Source organism: Saccostrea cucullata, unplaced genomic scaffold (assembly GCF_032062105.1).
Source record: "Saccostrea cucullata isolate Sc308-1 unplaced genomic scaffold, CSIRO_AGI_Scuc_v1 ctg1348, whole genome shotgun sequence".
Taxonomy (NCBI): domain Eukaryota; kingdom Metazoa; phylum Mollusca; class Bivalvia; order Ostreida; family Ostreidae; genus Saccostrea; species Saccostrea cuccullata.
Window position 1 is genome coordinate 24,564 of NW_026940008.1, and position 19,639 is coordinate 44,202.

At 35.8% G+C, this 19,639-nt stretch overlaps 2 pseudogenes; one reads left to right on the plus strand and one right to left on the minus strand.

The window, feature by feature from the left end:
- Positions 1 to 436: 436 nt before the first annotated feature.
- Positions 437 to 1,215, plus strand: LOC134254451 (P2X purinoceptor 7-like; annotated as a pseudogene).
- Positions 1,216 to 1,793: 578 nt separating this feature from the next.
- On the minus strand, positions 1,794 to 4,088 carry LOC134254448 (uncharacterized; annotated as a pseudogene).
- Positions 4,089 to 19,639: the final 15,551 nt, after the last annotated feature.

A 19,639-nucleotide genomic window follows, 5' to 3' on the forward strand; every position in this document is an offset into this window, starting at 1 on the left:
AAAATGAAATAACACATTGTGGCCTAACTTTCCCTCCAAAATCCGAAACTTATATTAGTGTTTGCAAGTGTAGCATTTGAGATGAGGATAAACTCACCTTCAGTTTCTAGGGTAATTCACATTCGCCCACCTACAAGCATTGAGAAATATGTTCAAGAGGTTGGTAGGGCTGGTCGAAGTGGACAAAATGCAAAAGCAATACTATATTACGTGTAACAATAATGACATTGAACGATAAAAACTTCAGAACTCCTGTGCTATTAGAAAAGAAATTCAATGTGAAAATGATGAAAAATAATATCGATAACACATTGACTTTAAAGAAAGCCTCAACATCATCAAGTCCGACATCAAGTCCAATAATAAGGGTAAGAGGAAGGGCCCGGGGTGGATAGGAAGAGGTAACGTTCAAGGAAGAGGAGGGAGAAGTAAACATAGAGGGGATGTGGCAGCAGTTGCTGTCCTAGAGCGTCGAAGGATATTTGAAGTATGGAAACTACAATTTTAAAATTTACCTCCAGTATTTTATGATTGATTATATTTTTTATAGGGTATATGTAAGTATTTTTCATCCCCGGTATCTTTAAGGCGCGCATTAAAGATATGAGTGACCAGGAAAGAAAAGACCTTTCGATAACGACAGGGAGAAATCACCCAAGTTTATTTCTGGACGTTATGGACAGGATACCACGTGGTGGTTACCATCCTCAACCTGGTGGGAATTCCCCCGAGTGTACCTGCATGAAATGCAGAAAAATGGCAACGCAAGTTGAAAGACTATGCTGTGGAAGGCCACCAAACAACAGTCGATCTTACTTGTCGGTACATTGTTTTTAATTTTGCTGGTACAAATCTTTTAATTTTGCTGTGTGCATAATGAAAAAAAAATTGGTATTTTGTAGTCTCTCTTTTTTTTTTTTTTTTTTCTTTTTTTTTTTTTACATATATGCATCTCTCTTCATAGGACTTCAACCATCTCGTGCTTGAAGAACTGGTCCTGCAAATAGACAGGATATCCTTGCCCTCCCTCAAGATGTTGACTGTAACAAAGGGAAAAGACATGCTGGCTACAGACAATTTATACTGTGGCACCATGGACGTTTAGGAGTTGGGGTCAGAAGAGTGATTCCAAGTTGCTGTGTGTGGGCAATAAAAGACAAATTTCCTCACCAATTTTTACAGTATCATGGTTTTGTACCGTCTCGTTTGGGTTAAAGTGGCATTTACTCTTTCAAGTCATGTAATTATATCTTGTATCCAGTTGAACTATAAATACCAAATTAATCCATTCACGTTCTGCTTTACGAGTGTGCCTTGCTATCATATGCATTGTGCATTATACTTGTAAATTTGATATTTGGCTTAGGATCAGCATTGATTCATACTTTGGCTAGAGTTAGTATATCATTTGTTTTAAATCTTTTTCAGCAGGACACTACGAGCAAAACAGTCTTTTGTTACTCAGTTCATTGATTCTGATTGGAATATGCAAAGTTTTGTCCTACAGACACGTGTCATGGAGGAAAACCCTACTGAAGTGAACATCGCCTGGGTTTTGTTGAATGCTGTCGATGGGTGAAATTTACCTTCCAAAGCCCCTGCTCTAGTTTCCGACAATGCAGCCAACATTGTGATAGCAGCTAAGGAAAGTAAGCTGTCCCCATTTGTAAAGTGCTTTGCACATACACTCAATTTAGCTGCCTAACGAGGTTTGAAAGTGCAGCAAGTTTCAGTGTTATGAGCTAAAATCCGAAGAATTGTCGTTTTTTCCCACAAATCATCAGTAGCACCAACTACCCTGGTGAGAAATCAAAAGGTTGCTATCACTTCCCAGTCATAAATTGAATATTGATGTTTGCACACGATGGAACTCGGCCTATGACACGATAGGGCGTTTCCTTGAACAACAACCAGCTATATTTGCAGCTTTTTAGTCCTTATAAGATTTAGGAAAAAGAGAGAATGACCTTGCTTTATTATTAGCTCACCTGAGCCGAAGACGGGGCCACAATGGCTGGTTCAAGTTTTACATAGCAATATTTAGGAAAATTCTTTAAAAATCTTCTTCTTGTATGAACAGTTGTTGAGATTTATTTAACATATATAAAAGAGAAACAAAAAGAAAACAGCACAATTATATATGTAATACATGTTTGTAATGCTCATGTTATTTGTTAGCAACTGTATTGCGATACATGCTGTACTGCACTAGTGTATCGTGATACGTATCGTATCGTGAGGAACATGTAGCTGGTGATACTCAGGCCTAGACAATAGTACTCTTCTTATTTACCTTGATTTAATGTAAATGACTTTTACCAAAGTATGACGTCATAATGCTTTGACATCATTGTACATGTACATTTTTGATCTAGTAAGAAGATTAAAAATATATACAGAATATTACAAGTGTGCAACTTAAAATGCTTACGCATAAGGGCACCTATCTGGAGATGTGCATCTGTAACAACCTCTGTCACAGCCAAATCATTGTCCTGGAGTTCTTGCAAGCATCGAAGGAACCCGGCCTTCTCAAGGTTCCCCTCTGTTTCTCGCTTGTCAAGAGTCTTGACCGAGATGATTTTTTGGTATTATCCTTCATACAAGTGTAGGTACAGTACTGGGCGAAATGTCCAGGACTGTCCATTCTACCATCTCCTGAAATACGTATGTATGTCGTATTGAAAAAATATTGTTACGTGTACTTTTATAAATGAGGACTCGCCATTAGAATAAGTCAATATTGCATTAAGAATACTATCATTACCAAGAATAATGAGGTTTTTGTCAGTTATAGTTCATCCATAATCTCCATCTGTTTTGCTCTCCAGAGCTTATCAACAGCTGGCACAACGTATCTGTTCTGTAGTCTTGTGAATGTTGATTGCCCTGGAAATCTTCACTTCAGAAACCTAGCAAACAGTTCCACTTTTCTAAAATTGTTTCCCGAAAAAAGAATAGCAGCCGAAATTATAAAGTCTCCGGCATAGAGACCCCCTGTTTAAGAGATGAGAGCACCATTTCTCAGCTTCATGAGATTTAGGACAAACCTATAAAACAAATTCTATAAAAATGAACATTTACATTTGTAATTTATTTTATCGTATGCATACCATTGCAGTATATGTCACTAAAACATACCCATTTCAAATATTATGCCGATCCAACGTGATGTACAACAATGTTTACATCCAGGAAAACTAGATTCATTACACTTGTTTTCATTTTCTCTGGAATGTCATCAACAGGAAGTACTCTCGTGATTGATTGCCCCCCTCCTAATTTTGTTTTAGAATAGGTGCAGCGACAACCGCTGCTTCGTTGGGGTTCTCAGAAATAGAGATCACAAATATTGGTAGATGGCGTTCTGCATATAAAAATACATTCGCATTCCTACGCTTAATTTTGAATCCTCACCCTGCTTACTTATTGGAAGTGTATTCCTCTCAAGGTTAAGTCATGTCCTGCAAACAGGGGTTGCATGCTAATTTCACTACTCAAGTTCACTTTTGTTACCATCCCGTCAGGGGCTGGAAGGTAGAATCATTAGCTAAACAGACCGGGGCTGTACGCAAAGTTATTGGTACAATTGTACATATCAGTGTATTTGGGTGCTACGCAATCAGGGGAGGTATTTTCAGTGTGTTACAGTCGCATGTCTCACTGGTTTTGTTTGAAGGTCACACTGTCTTTTTTTTTATTTTTCTGATGGGTTGTGTTGAATGGGGCGTTAACAAGTTAACCAATATTTGTGCTATCATTGGCTCAGCAAATTTTGCCTATCTGATCACTACATGCCTGAAATCATATATTTTTAATGAGTTAAGCTACATGTATATCTATAGAACATAGTGTAGATATGTATTTCCAAGCATTAATCTCTATAGCAACAAAATTGCAGATTTGAGAAATTTATATACTGTTTGTTCATCCGTTTCTTTATCAAAGGCCTCTAACAATGCCAGATTGATGCGTTCCTCCTTTTCATTCTGTCTTGTTGATTTACCAATCGGAAACGGTAGCAGCCAGACGGTCTGTCGCTCTGCATACAATTTAATTCTTTCTGGTGATTTGGTAGCTTCTTCCATTTCTGATATAAATTTGCACCACCATTTGTATACGGATTCATTTGTAAACTGGCATCTGTATTTTTCAACGTTGTTCTTTAGGATAGAAAGGTGGAAATAAGGAAGGGGGGAGGTAAGAACTTTTGGTTTACCGGTTGGAATTGATGCCTAACATTTTGATGGAATGTTTTCCAGGGCCTCTGACTGTTTTCTCTGTAGGACACTATTGCATTAGTGTCTTTTACATTCTTAAATCGAAATTGAAGAGGTTTTGAATCATGGTTTCATGATTTATCTGATTTATGCACAGACTTACCCAGGTCTTAATGTCTAAAAATCTTTGAACAATTTTTCCTTCATTTACAATCATTTGTAGTTGAGGAAGTGTTTCCGCATCCTTCTTGCGAAGTCTGTCTGCAATTACAGAAAAGGTCGTATCTATGTCCTCGTGTGTATGCCCAACGTAGAGGAATGACAGATGTACCTATACATTTCACCTAATAATACATTTATGGACAACATAATCCGTATATGCTTACAGATGGAAAGTCCCATTAATACGTTTTCTTTGCTTGCGTCCACAAATCTTTATTTATCAAATCATAAAATCATTAACTGAGAAAGAATAATTTTAAAAAGTATTCACGCATGAGACTTTCTTACAAAGGTTTAAAATCTTTATGGGTTCTATCTCCTTTAAGAAGACTTGTGTATTTATAAAAGAGCTTTAATTCAAACAAATGTCACATAATTTGGTGAAAAATGGTGGAAATCCTGCCATATAAATCGGTATAATTTTAAAATTGTTCAAGAAATACATGTATATGAATTTTGTTATTGTAAAGTTACAGGAAACGCATTTAAAATAGAAATACTATTAAAATTTTTAAGTTTACTGTGAGAAAAAAAAATTGTTGTTTTGCTCTTTAACCTTTGAAGAATATTTTAAATGATATGAATAAATGGTGTTCATATCTACAGGTCATGTCTTGAATGAGATCATGAACTTGAGATAATTTATATAAACATACATCATAAAAAAAACTTTTAGCCTGACAGGCAACTCACAAAATGGAAGAACATTTTTTATTTGGTTTTCCCTTGCACAGTTATCTGCTTGTATATATAGAACATCTGGTAATTTTCCATTCTGAAATAATAATAATTTAATATTAAATGATAAATCATGATAAACCGCATAATGAATTATAATAATTACGATCAATCAAATTTTGACAGTGAATTTGATTTCATAATAATCTAACAAAACAGATAACTTTCTATGTAAATTTGTTGAACAATAATAAAATTAAACCCTACTCTGTCCATTGCCGAAAAGAACGATTTCAACAAAATGTTTATCACCAAATTTGAGTCGTGCACGTATTCATTCAAGTCGATGAAGAAACCCTGTATGCCTTTGCCGTGATGTAAGACCCCCTGAATATGAGTCTTTAAAAGAGTTGAAGGATCTATGTCCTAAATACAAAGAAATATTAGTTGATATTTCTAATAGCTGCATAATTATAAAATATTGATTTAAAAGCTTATATATAGTTGTAAATAAATCAATTAATTATCTTTTGAATTCTGCCAGTGAAATGGGGAATATTGGTCTTTGCTGTTAAAAAGATAAAAAGAAAATCGGAATTTAGCATCTGTTGATAATTTTCAAAGAATATGAGTTATGGTTCATATGTTTGTAAGTGTCCATCAATGACACATTGCATTAGATCTGCAAGTAGATGAAGTTCAAAACTTACATTAGTCCATTGCATCTAATTAGGCTCATGTGCTTTTTAGGTCACCTGAGTAAACTCAGGTGACCTATTGCTATCACTTTTCGTCCGTCGTCGTTCGTCGTCCGTCGTTTGTCGTTCGTCGTTCGTCGTGCGTGAACATTTGAACATTTTCAGCTTCTCCTCTGAAACCACAGACCCAATTTCAACCAAATTTGGCATATAGCATCTATGGGTAAAGGGGAACAAAAATTGTGAATTTCATGGTCCCTGCCCCCCTGGGGCCTGGGGGGTGGGGCAAAAACCACTAAAATTAGTGCAATCTTTAAAAATCTTCTTCTTTACTCCTGGACATCAAGCAGTCAAACTGTTTGCATGATTGTAATCAGCATTGAGTCCTCTACCAAAATTGTGAAATTCATGGCCCCGGGGTCATGGGTTCTAGTGCTAGGGCGGGGCCAAATAGGTATATAGTGAAAATGCATTATTTCTTTGAAAATCTTCTTTTCTGGTGCTGGGTATTAAATAAACCTACTAAGTACATAGTTATGATGAGCAAGAGTGCCTCTACCAAAATTGTGAATTTTATGGCCCCAGGGTCAGGGGTTCTTGTGTAGGGGGGGGGGGCTCTATAGATTATATAGTGAAATTACATGAATTCTTTGAAAATCTTCTTCTCTGCTTCTTGATATTAAATAAACTAACTAAGTGCAAAGTTATGATGAGCAAGATTGCCTCTACCAAAATTGTGAATTTTATGGCCCCAGGATTAGGGGTTCTGGTGTAGGGGTGGGGCTCCTTAGATTATATAGTGAAAATTCATGAATTCTTTGAAAATCTTCTTCTCTGCTCCTGGGTATTAAATTAACTAACTAAGTAAATAGTTATGATGAGCAAGATTGCCTCTACCAAAATTGTGAATTTTATGGCCCCAGGATTAGGGGTTCTGGTGTAGGTGGGTGGGGGGGGGGGGGCCCTATAGATTATAATAGTGAAATTACATGAATTCTTTGAAAATCTTCTTCTCTGCTCTTGGATATTAAATAAACTAACTAAGTGCATAGTTATGATGAGCAAGAGTGCCTTATTTTTACCAAAATTGTAAATTTTATGGCCCCAGGGTCAGGGGTTCTGGTGTTAGGGCGGGGCTCTATAGATTATAATAGTGAAATTACATGAATTCTTTGAAAATCTTCTTCTCTGCTCCTGGATATTAAATAAACTAAGTAAGTGCATAGTTATGATGAGCAAGAGCGCTTCTACCAATATTGTGAATTTTATGGCCCCAGGGTCAGGGGTTCTGGTGTAGGGGGGGGGGGCTCTATAGATTATATAGTGAAATTACATGAATTCTTTGAAAATCTTCTTCTCTGCTCTTTGATATTAAATAAACTAAGTAAATGCATAGTTATGATGAGCAAGAGTGCCTCTACCAAAATTGTGAATTTTATGGCCCCAGGGTCAGGAGTTCTGGTGTACGGGGGGTCTATAGATTATATAGTGAAATTACACAGATTCTTTGAAAATCTTCTTCTCTGCTCCTAGGAATGAAATAAGCTAATTACATAGTTATGATGAGTAAGATTACCTCTTCCAAAATTGTGAATTTTATGGCCGTAGGGTCAGGGGTTCTAGTGATAGGGCGGGGCTCTATTGATTATATAGTGAAAATACATTGAATCTTTGAAAGTTTTCTTCTCTGCTACTTGGTATTAAGCAGATGAACTACCTATATAGTTATGATCAGCAAGGGTACTAATCTTCCAGAATTGTGAATTTCAAGGCCCCAGGGTCAGGGGTACCATAAAGGAGATAGGGGGGCTGTACTTATATAATGAAACTGGATGAATTGTTCAAAATATGCTCCTTGGTATTAATCAAATATTTTTGAAAAACAAGGGTGCCTTTTCAAAAATTGTGCAATGTGTGGATCTAGGCCTAAGGGTCAGGGGTTCATGTGTGATTGGGGCATTACTGATCATGCTGAATATTACTGATTACTTGAAATGCATTTTTTGTTCCCCTACCCTGCCTATGGGTATTAAGTAAACAAACTAAGCAACTGCTAAGTGTATTGTTATGATGATCAATGGGGCCTCTTTCAAAATTGTGAATGTCATAGCATCTGGATTAAAACATGAATCAAATTCAATCACTGGAAAGTTGTTGCATAATGCTCAGGTGACCTATAAGGCCCATGGGCCTCTTGTTGTGGTTTTTTTGCGTTCTCCATCTTGCTGTAGTAAAACCGCCTCTCTTTCCTTAAATACATTTCAGACATTGTAACGTATACTATGAAAAGCATAATAGTCATGAAAGTATAAATTTTGCAGATTCCTCTAACAAAGAACCGATTTAATTATTAAAATGTCTTACATCTGTCTGGCATTGTGAACAGCTATCATCTTCTCCAAGTAATCTCTCTTTTTCCTGTTTCTTGTTCCTTCCATTAAAATCGAAATGTTGCAGAAACTCAAATAATCGGAGGGAATCACACAAGAAAAGTTCTACAACGACTTCTACAGAAAGGAACCTTAGATGATGATTATTGCGCCCTTGTTTCCATTTTTAGGTCACCTGAGTAAACTCAGGTGACCTATTGCTATCCGTTTTCGTCCGTCGTCGTCCGTCGTGCGTCGTGTGTTAACATTTAAACATTTTCAGCTTCTTCTCTGCAACCACTGAACCAATTTCAACCAAATTTGGCACAAAGCATCTATGGGTGAAGGGGAACAAAAATTGTGAATTTCATGATCCCTGCCCCCCTGGGGCCTGAGGGGTGGGGCCAAAACCACTAAAATTAATGCAATCTTTAAAAATCTTCTTCTTTACTCCTGGACATCAAGCAGTCAAACTGTTTGCATTATTGTAATCAGCATTGAGTCCTCTACCAAAACTGTGAAATTCATGGCCCTGGGGTCAGGGGTTCTAGTGCTAGGGCGGGGCTAAATAAGTATATAGTGAAAATGCATTATTTCTTTGAAAATCTTCTTCTCTGCTCCTGGGTATTAAATAAACCAACTAAGTACATAGTTATGATGAGCAAGAGTGCCTCTACCAAAATTGTGAATTTTATGGCCCCAGGGTCAGGGGTTCTGGTGTTAGGGTGGGGCTCTATTGATTATATATAGTGAAAATACATGATTTCTTTGAAAATCTTCTTCTCTGCCCCTTTGTATTAAATAAACTAACTAAGTGCATAGTTATGATGAGCAAGAGTGCTTTTACACAAATTGTGAATTTAAAAGCCCCAGGGTCAAGGGTTCTGGTGTTGGGGGGGGGGGCTCTATTGATTATATAGTGAAAATACATGAATTTTTTGAAAATCTTCTCCTCTGCTCCTAGGTATCAAATAAACTAACTAAGTGCATAGTTATAATGAGCAAGAGTGCCTCAACCAAAATTATGAATTTTATGGCCTCAGGGTCAATGGTTCTGGTGGGGGGGGGGGGGGGCTTTATTGATTATATAGTGAAAATACATGAATTCTTTGAAAATCTTCTTCTCTGCTCCTAGGTATTAAATAAACTAACTAAGTACATAGTTATGATGAGCAAGAATGCCTCTTCTAAAATTATGAATTTTATGGCCCCAGGGTCAGGGGCTCTGGTGTTAGGGCGAGGCTCTATTGATTATATAGTGAAAATACATTAAATCTTTGAAAATATTCTTCTCTGTCTCTGGGTATGAAGCAGATGAACTACTTTTATAGTTATGATCAGCAAGGGCCCTAATCTTGCAGAATTGTGAATTCAAGGCCCCAGGGTCAGGGGTGGGGGGGGGGGGGGGCTCTACTTATATACTGAAAATGAATTAATTGTTTGAAATCTGCTCCTTTATATTTATAAAACATTTATTTTTTTTTGGATTGGCAATTTTAAGGGTGCCTTTAAAAAATTTGTGCAATGTGTGGACCTAGGGTCAGGGGTTTATGTCACAGTGTTAGGGGCACTACTGATTATTGCTGAATATTACTGATTAGTTGAAATGCAATATTGTTCCCCTACCCTGCGTATGGGTATTCAGTAACCAAGCTAAGCAACTGCTAAATGTATTGTTATGATGATCAATGGTGCCTCTTTCAAAATTGTGAATGCCATATAGCATCTGGCTTAAAACATGAATCAAATTCAATAACTGGAAAGTTGTTGCATAATACTCAGGTGACCTATAAGGCCCGTGGGCCTCTTGTATAGATTTTATAGGTTTTATGTCTCAAAATATGGCTTTTTTTTTTGGATTACACAGTCACATAATTATGTCTCATGTATTTCAGTAATTTTCTCCTAGTCTAGTATTATTATTTCATGTGAAATGTAGGCATTTATAGCATTGAAATAGTGCGGGAAATTTTAGGGCATGTTGTAAAACATTGATTGTGTTAAGTACATAGATTATGCATAAATTTAAGGGCATGCTGTAAAACATAGATTGATCAAGTAAATCAGATACATGTCAATTAATTATATACAAGTTCAAACCTATACACATGTCATGAAATAGAAAAATAGTCCTAGTCATTTGTCATGTTACATTTATTTACTTTTTGGATGAAATGTCAACTATTGTGTTCTCTGTTCTTATTTGATTCATTGTAATGTTTCAGATCTAACCATTTCCAATTTCACCATTTGGAGCAATAAACGGTTAAACTTACTGCTACACTTGCATTTTTTCTTGGACGAGGGCAATAGGCAGTACAGTTAGATTCCATTATAGCAGAACACAGCGAGATCAGAGATGGGTACAGAAGAGGACAAGGAGGAACGGACAAGGAAATTAACAGAAAAGGGATCAGGACAATATAATGATAGGAACGCTTTTTACAGAAACAAGACAGAGAAGGCATGGGATGATGTTCAGAAGATTTTGGAAAGCCTTTGTGAAGCGGACGGCAGCACAGTCGATATTATGGAGTCTGACCTTCACAAGCATTGCGACCACTACGTCTCAATGTGTTCGGATTACATTGAATTTCTCAAAGGGACAAGAACTGATGAGAGTGACAATGAGTTGTGTTTACTTGAAAAAACTTTATCAAACTGCGGAAGGATGTTCAAATCTGCTTTGACGCAGATCAAAATAATCAGAAATGCAGATGCGAAATCTATTGCGAACACCACTGCTGACTCTTCTGCATCACGGGAAACAAAGGTTCAAATTAAATTAGAAAAGATAAAGGCAAAGGTAAAGTTGGCTGAAGAGGAAGCTGGAATTCAAAAGCAATTGGCAGAAATTAGACATAAAACGGAAGAGGAGAAGTTGAAGGCAGAACTAAATGTTATCAGTTTAAAAAAGGAGGCTATTGAATTAGAAGCAGAAGCAAGGGCTTCGTCAATTGGAGAAGATCGAGACAACTCTCCCCCTCCTCCTGTGCTATTACCAACAGAAAAGAGTCGTACTGAACGATTTGTTGCTGAACATTTTCACAATCCTTCAGTTCATCCTTTACATTATGGACTCTCTAACTCACTTTACATCACATCTGACCCCTGTGACCGAGACCCATTTCGTCGTCATACACCGAACAACAATAACAGTGTGGCATCTGAGCTTACATCTTTCCTCCTAAAGAAAGACCTTTTGATGACAAGACTCACAGTTTTTGATGAAAAGCCAGAACACTACTCTTCTTGGAAAGTGAATTTCAAAGAAAGCATGCATGATCTGAAAGTTAATCTTTCTGAAGAATTGGACCTGTTGATTCGTTGGCTTGGACCGGATTCTTCAAGGCACGCCAAAACTATAAGAACTTCATTAGGTTCTGACCCTAGATGGGGAGTAGAAAAAATCTGGGAGCGTCTAGATGAAAGATTTGGTGCCCCCGAGATCGTCGAGGCTTCTATCAAAAACAAGCTCAACTCCTTTCGGAGGCTTGGAAATAAAGACAAAAGAAGTTGTACGAGTTGGTGGATATCATGATCGAGATAGAAGCATTGATGGGAAATCCACGATACTCAATGCTACTCGCTTATTCGCAGGTAGGTTAAGGTTACAACCAAATATTCTACTTGCCCATATGATATGACGTCATAGTAAGCTATATGACGTGAAGTTTAGAGATAACATTTTCTTATAATCGATATGTAAGATTGATTTGAGGTCGTAAATATTAATCAAAATATGCAGAGGCATGATACAAACAGAATTTTGTCGTTTCTGGGTCTCTGTAGTTATCACAGGGGTTAAATACCAAACCCATGACGTCATAACTGTTGATCATGCAGTTGCAGATTGAAAGTGAAACGTAACGAGAATCCATGTAAACAAACACAAGAAATCGGAGTTTTAAAGCATTTAGAATGAATATCATGTGTGATTCATGTGGTAATAAAGCTTATGAATAAGGTATGGTAATATACTTCAACAATTTCTTCGTAAAATTAAAGCAGGGAGGGTGTTTACTTTCCGATCAGCCTTTCCTCTGTCGTTCGTAACAAATAAGATGCAAAAGTTCAACACTAGGTCGCACACTTTGAAACTTAATTTTTGTTTCTATCTAAAGTTCTTTTTCTATTGTTTTTGGAAAGTGCTGCTAGAATCGTATGGTTTACGGGAATTAATGCATTTTTTTCGATGTTCTGAACAAAATGTAAAAATTTTGGGAAGGTTTCGTCAGAAAGTGTTGAATAATTATTTCTGTGATAGGACAGTAGGATTCTAGCAGCACTTTTCATGGTACAGAGATGTTTTTACATAATTATTATTACAAATTGAAATTAATTATCCCCGGGGTAGTGTTGAACTTTTCACTTTTTCATTAACGCATATTTTCTAATTATAGACGTCACGTGGTGACGTCGTGGTGCAGTGCTTCTTGTAGTACAAGTCCATTGAAGTCTATAGAATGCATGATTATAACAAAAGTTTTATGCTTGACTTTTCCGATCTATTAGTGTTACATAATTATAAAAAAAGTCTGAATTCGCCAAATTTTGGTCCATGTGTTGCCTTAACATACCCGCGTTTCAACACATCATCTGGCGTATCTCCAATTATCAACAAACTGCCATATAACCTTCAGGACAAATGGACCATGAGAGCAGCCAACTACAAGAAACAACATAATGTTCCATATCCACCATTCTCATTTGTGTTAGACTTTGTGAAGGAAATGAGCAAAATTCGCAATGATCCAGCATTCTTTCAAACATTTGAAACTCACGCATCTAAATCAAATGCCTTTTCATACTCGACTGGAAACCAGAAACCTGTCATCGCTAGAAAGACAGATGTGAAGGCCAATGAAAGTAACAGTCCAGACAAGATATGTCCAGTGCACATGAAACAACACTCACTGAGCCAGTGCCGAGAATTCTCACAATGGGACATTAAGAAAAGAAGAGACTTTCTGAAAAGAAAGGGCATTTGTTATAAATTTAAATTTGTTATAAATGCTGTGCATCTACAACACATCTGATGAGAGACTGTAAACAATCTGAGGAGTGTACCAAGTGCAGAAGCCTTCAGCATCCAACTGCATTACATATGGAATGGAGGAACACCACTGAATTTTTCACAGCTGTCGGCGTGGATACCTTTGGGCCATGGGACATCACAACCCGGAAATTAAAACACGGGGTGGAGCTGCTCAAAGTAAGCGTTGGGCAGTCATTTTCACCTGTTTAACGACTCGTGCAGTGCACATTGAGCTAATCGAAGAAATGAGCAGCTCTAGTTTCATAAATGCTTTGAGGCGAGTGACGGCAGTTAGGGGGCCAATCAAAATCTACAGATCGGATCGAGGGACAAACTTTGTGGGTGCGACGGATCAGATTGGTATTGACTCAATCAATGTGGAAGATATTCAACTAAAGTCTCATTTAAACAACTCAGGATCAGTCTGGATATTTAATGCACCCCACTCCTCCCACATGGGAGGAGTGTGGGAAAGAATGATAGGCGTTACTCGGAGATTTTTAGATGGAATACTAGTTCAACAGAAAGCCAAGACTTTAACCCATGAAATTCTGTCCACACTGATGGCGGAAGTTTCTGCTGTGATGAATTCCGGACCGATCTCAACTATTTCATCTGACCCAGAGACACCTTTAATATTGAGCCCAAACATTCTCCTCACTCAGAAACAAGGTGAAGATTCCCTTACATTCTCAGAGCAACTCTCACTCAAGGATGTCTATAAAGCAGACTGGAAACACGTTCAAGTACTATCAGATCTCTTTTGGAGAAAGTGGAAGGATACCTACTTGAATGAACTTCAACAACGCAGGAAGTGGCACGACAAGAAACCAAATGTAAAACCTGGTGACGTCGTACTTGTCAAGGATGCTAGCCTCGATAATTTATTTTCAAACCGAGGTTCCGGTCACGTGATGAGCCGAGCGTAAGTGTTTTTTTCCAGCTCCGCTGTTTTTCTCTTTATTTTGTCCTTTTTATCGTGTGAGACCTTTAAAATAGTTCAAAACTGTCCAGCTGGTTTTATAACAAGTACAAGTAACTTTAATTGAAATTTGTAAACTTTTGTTGTGAAGAAACAGTGATTTTTCCAACACCTTATGTACCGTGAGTAGCTACTCACAATGTCAACAATGTCAACAATTACAACGCAGAAAGATGGTAAAAAATCAGAGAGTGGGGGAATCGATAAAAAGGCTAAGGGGGACAAGAATACTCCAGACAGAAAGTTGGTGCAATTGAACCTCCAGTCAATTCCTGCTTCAATTAAAAATACGGTGGTGTCAGGAAAAAATGCCGCAAAAAAACAAAGAAGTAGCAGTTCTGATTACGAGTCAACAAGTGGTGTCAATAGTGCATTGGGTGAGCTCAGTCTTATACAAGAAGGCATATCGGATATAAGGCGAATAATGGTCAGTAAAGATGATGTAAAAGGAATGGTTGCTTCAATCGTTACGGAATTAAAGGGTGAACTAAAAAATGAAATCCTCGCTGAAGTCAAAGAGTCACTCATACCTGAAGTTAAACAGAGCGTGACGGAGCAGGTAAAGAAAGAATTCGGGGAAAAGATAGACAGAAAAACAAAGGAGTTTCAAGATCAGACTAAAGATATCTCAGAGGGGTTTAATTTAGAGTTTGAAACACTGAAAGAAAAGTTTCACGAGCAAGCAAAAGAACTCAGGGCCCTAAAAGAACATTTGAAACGCTATCAATATTTGACTGAAACAGCGGTTACTTTAGCAAACAGCAATCAGCAGTATTCGCAAAAGGACAATATTAAGTTCACCAAATGGAATGAGCAAAAAAACGAAAATCTGCGTGCAGATCTCTGTGCAATCTTGAAGGAGACAGTTAACGTTGATCTACAACCAACAGATATACTGGCCATACACAGAGTCCCAGGATCGGGTGGTAATGTCGGACCACGGCCAGTCATCGCCAAATTCAGGAATACCGAGACGAAAGTGATGGTCATAAAGAATCGCTCAAATGCGGAGTTGAAGAAGCGCTTTGTGATGCACGATCACGTAACTCCTATGAACGCCAAACTTATAAAAGACTTGAACGAGGACGAGCGTATTGAAAGTGCCTGGTACTTTAATGGCAAAGTATTTGCGTTGGATTACGATGGAGACAGACACCGATTTGACATCCTGGACAGTGTGTCTGACAAACTTAAACACAAATAGCACGATTTATGCATAAACAGCTGGAGCACGAAAAACTTCCAAGAACTTTTAAGATCGGGATCGGGAAGCAGTAAACTTTGTGATCGGGATTGATTGAAGCGAGAGAATGCGAAAGTGTGTGACATGGTATGTGTGTGAAGATTATCCACTTTTCTTTTGTTTTGTTGCTTATTTCTCCAAAAACTATATACTTCAATCGTCATCCGCTTCTTTGTCTAAGTACTATTCTTTTATTTTGTATCAGATTTAATGTCAGATAATATAAAAGTTGTTACAGTGAACTGTCAGGGCCTTGCAACACCATCAAAACGACTAGATGTTTTAAATTTTTACAGAAAAAAAGGATATTCAATTATATGTCTGCAAGATACTCATTTTACTACAGAAATTGAACCATATGTTGAAGCACAGTGGGGTTTCAAATGTATATTTAATTCTTTTAAATCTAATGCAAGAGGGGTTGCTATAATGTTTAATAATAATTTTGAATTTAAAATACACAGTATAAAACGTGATAATAGTGGGAATATGCTGGCATTAGACATTACAATTGAAGATAATAGAACTACTATCATAAACATATATGGTCCTAATTCTGATAATCCAGGATTTTATGATATAGTTAGAGAAACTTTTCTTGAATTTGATAATGAATATCTGTTACTTTGTGGTGACTTTAATCTTGCTTTAAACCCTTCTTTAGATACTTTCAATTATCGTAGTGTCAGTAACCCAAAAGCACGTGAGAAACTATTAGAGGTTATGGAAGATATTCAGTTAATTGACTACTATAGAATTTTAAACCCAGACAAAAAAATATATACCTGGTTGAAAAAAAATCCATTAAAACAAGGTCGCCTTGACTATATTCTTATTTCAGAAAGTCTTTCAAATTTGGTTGAAAACTTTGCTATTAAACCTGGTTACAGGTCTGACCATTCTTCAGTTATAATGGAATTAAAATTTAATTCTTTTGAAAGAGGGCGAGGTCTATGGAAATTCAATAACAGCTTATTAACAGATAAAACATATGTTGGAAAAGTAAAAGAAACTATAGAAAAGGTAGTTGCCCAATATTTACATGTTCCAAATAATGACGGTAATCAATGTAATGTTCAAATTGATGACAGTTTGTTTTTTGAAGTTCTTTTGATGGAAATTCGAGGGGTTACTATTTCTTATTCATCTTTCAGAAAAAAAGAAAGACAAAATTCAGAAAAATTATTACTAGAGGAAATTGAACATTTAGAAACAATGACAGAAATTAATTTTGAACTTTTAGAAGAAAAAAAGCTGAGTCTTGAAAATTTGAGAAAAGAAAAATTGCAGGGGCATATCATAAGATCACGAGCTCGATGGATTGAAGAAGGGGAAAAACCGACAAAGTATTTTTGTAATTTAGAAGCCAGGAATTTTTTAAATAAAACTATTAAAAAGGTAGAAGTAGAGAGTGAGGGCACAATATATAATCAGGCAGAGATCTTAAATCATGTGAAATTATTCTATAAGCATTTATATACAAGTTCAGATTCTGAGCTCTTAGATATTGATTTAGAAGAAATTATTCAAGGACAAGATGTCCCAAAGTTAGATAAGCATGCATCTGAGAAACTTGAGTGTGATATTAATGAAAAGGAAGTAGCAGAAGTGCTTAAAAATATGAAAAATAACAAATCTCCAGGTAGTGATGGTTACACGGTTGAATTTTTTAAATTCTTTTGGAATGATTTAAAGGCTTATTTACTTAAGGCAATTAAATGTATTTTTATCAATAACGAGCTCCCAATATCACAAAGATTAGGTATAATTTCATGTATTCCAAAAGGTGATAAACCTAGACAGTTTCTAAAAAATTGGCGCCCAATAACACTTCTAAATGTTTTATATAAAATAATATCAGGATGTCTCGCACAAAGAATTAAAACAACATTAGATTATTTAATATCAGATACTCAATCAGGATTTATGAAAGGGAGGTATATAGGTGAAAATACAAGATTCATGTATGACTTAATCCACTACACAGATTCCAAAAGCATCCCAGGTCTATTAGTTTTGATTGACTTCGAAAAAGCCTTTGATTCAATTTCATGGACATTTACATATAAAGTTTTGAAGTATTTTGGTTTTGGTTCAAAGATTATAAATTGGGTCAAGATTCTAAATTTTAATTTTAAAGCTTCTATTTTACAAAGTGGATTTTTATCTGATCAGTTTGATATACAAAGAGGTTGCAGACAAGGTGACCCTGTTTCTCCATATTTATTTATTCTATGTGCAGAAATTCTGGCAATTCTAATTAAACAGAATAAGGACATTAAAGGTATTGTGGTAGATAATAAAGAACATAAATTATCTCAGTATGCCGATGACACTTTTCTTGCTTTAGATGGTTCACAAAAATCCCTTTTTGCTGCTCTTGATACCATTGATTTTTATTCAAAACTTTCAGGATTGAAAATTAACATATCAAAAACTAAAATAGTGTGGATTGGATCAAAAAAGTATTCAAAAGAAGTTTTCCATCACACAAGGTGGAAACTAGAATGGGGAACTACAACTTTCAACTTACTAGGAATTCAGTTCTCAGTTCATCTTAAAGAAACTGTTGATATTAATTATGACTTACAACTACCTAAAATAAGAGCTTTGATTAAACAATGGAAGCGAAGAATCCTAACTCCAATTGGTCGCATAACTGTTGTTAAGACGCTTATCCTACCTAAGCTTAATCATTTATTTATTTCTTTGCCATCTCCTAGAAAACAGCTTTTAGTTGATTTGCAAAAAGATATTTTTGAATTTATATGGAAGTCCAAATCGGATAAGATAAAGCGATCCCTTGTCACACAGGACTATCTTTCTGGAGGTTTAAAAATGGTCAACTTAGACAATTTTATAATGGCTTTAAAATCTTCTTGGATGAAAAGGTTAACTCAAAAACAAAAGCCATGGATGGATTTCTTTTTTGCATTAAATGGAAAAGATGTTATTGAGAAGTTATTTCATTTTGGGGATCTGTTTATTTCAGAGCATTTACTTCCTAAAAACAATTTTTTCTGGCAAGATGTATTAAAATCATGGCTGGAAGTCATGAAGTGTTTAAATAATTATAAACATGTAAAAAGTAATTTTTTAAATATGCCGGTGTGGTACAATTCTAATATCTTGGTTGGCAAACGGTCTGTTTTTATCAAAAATTGGTATGAGAAGGGTATCAGAGTAATAGGAGATTTTTTAGATAGCGAAGGAAAATTTTTATGCTTTGATTCTTTACAAAAAAGATTTTGCCTCTCACAAACGGATACAAATAAGCAGATTATGCAATATAATAGTGTTCTTACTGCAGTATCAAAATATTTGAAATGTATGTCTATTGACAACCACTTATTCACAAAATCTTACAATACACTTATGCCCTTTTATTATGAATTGTTGTTACAGTCAGAAAAATGCACTAAGCCAATTTACTCCATATTAAACACAAATAATGTTAAACCTACATCTATATCAAAATGGATTTCCATTTTGAGTATCTATGGGCAGTGTAATTTTGAAATACATGATGTTTTTAAAGTTTGTTTTAAAGTAACAAGTGATACAGCTGTACAATGGCTGCAGTTTAGAATACTGCATAGGATTCTTCCTGTAGGTTATTATCTTAAAAAGATTAATATCAAAACTACTGATTTGTGTACCTTTTGTAAGAATGAAAGTGAAACAATCCAACATGTATTTTTATTTTGTAATAATATTTTGGCATTGTGGAGTAGTCTTAGCCAACATATATATAGAGCTACTTCAAAAAGGGTCGGATTTAACATTAATAATGTTATATTTGGAGAGATTCCTTTGTCAAAAAATAATAGAGCTGTGAATTTTATTATATTATACACTAAACAATATATCTTTACTTGTTTGATGCAGAAGAAAATGCCAAATCTCAGTGCACTCTTATGTCATCTAAGAATCAAATATAATGTTGAAAAATTTGTTTCAATCCAAAAGAATAAAATTGTGTATTTTAATTCTATATGGTCTACATGGAAACCTGTTTTTGAGGAGTGACAGTTCAGATGGCATTCACTATTGTTACTGTCTTCCTTTTTATTTTATTTTATTTTTTTTTTCTTTCTTTTTTATCCGCATATTGATAAAAGAATATATGTATAATTCAGATAATTTATGCACAATGTTATAAGGCGTTGGAGGAAATAGTGACGAATTG